This window comes from Nycticebus coucang, chromosome 15, assembly GCF_027406575.1.
Source record: "Nycticebus coucang isolate mNycCou1 chromosome 15, mNycCou1.pri, whole genome shotgun sequence".
Classification (NCBI taxonomy): Eukaryota; Metazoa; Chordata; class Mammalia; order Primates; family Lorisidae; genus Nycticebus; species Nycticebus coucang.
In genome coordinates this window covers 50,987,881-50,988,680 of record NC_069794.1, presented here as the reverse complement: position 1 = coordinate 50,988,680, position 800 = coordinate 50,987,881, and the positions used below count along the sequence as shown (strand labels likewise).

Below are 800 nucleotides of genomic sequence, written 5' to 3'. Positions count from 1 at the left end.
AATGATCACAGAAGTTTAAATGTACTGCCTCCTTTCCCCTCATTAATAGTGCCACTAAACTTCCCTTCTTAAGGAGAAGTGATCATATAATACACATATTTTGAAACAGATAATTATACAGTTGAACGATACTGCCTTGTATGGTACTTTAATTGTTTGTATGATTTATAAATTGATTGTAACCATCTAAGTTTACTATTTTTTATTATAAAAATAAAATATTTTTAATTATAAAAATTTGTCTATAAAAAAAGACAAATATGTTAATAAAAATCCAACATTTTAAAACATTGTAAAATGCCAAATAAAAGTCTCTTGTTCTCCATTCCTAGTTCTACTCATTAGATAACCACATTTAACCATTTCTATTTCAGGTTCTACTGGTCATTAGCTCCATAATGGTGAAAGTCACATATTTACTTGGCAGGGGAGATATAAGATCACAAAGGTGGTTTTCCCAGGGCAAGGCTTATCTATTGCATTCCAGATGTGCTGACCACTACAAATTCCCCAATGTGGGAAACTCGACTACATAATTTGTGGTAGTAGGGGACTGCGTTCATACTTTCTCCTGGAAAAAAAATACTGAATATTATGCTTTTGACTTATTTTTTCAATTTATTAGTGCCCAATGGTATCAACGGACTCTACTGTGAAAAAATGAGAAAATTAACATATTTCTACTCTTTCTGCTACTTCCTCTCCTCCTCTTATTTTTTACTAATTTAATGTTTATTTGTGTTCAATTAGGTACATTTATTTTTATTCACATGAATATAGTTATAAGTGCATAAGTGTGA

At 30.4% G+C, this 800-nt stretch overlaps 1 non-coding gene across 1 annotated transcript; it reads left to right on the top strand.

Moving 5' to 3' along the window:
- The first annotated feature begins 412 nt into the window (after nt 1-412).
- Nucleotides 413-574, top strand: LOC128567143 (U1 spliceosomal RNA). The gene has a single exon (XR_008374796.1). It is a non-coding gene; the product is annotated as a U1 spliceosomal RNA (small nuclear RNA).
- The last annotated feature ends 226 nt before the right edge of the window (nt 575-800 follow it).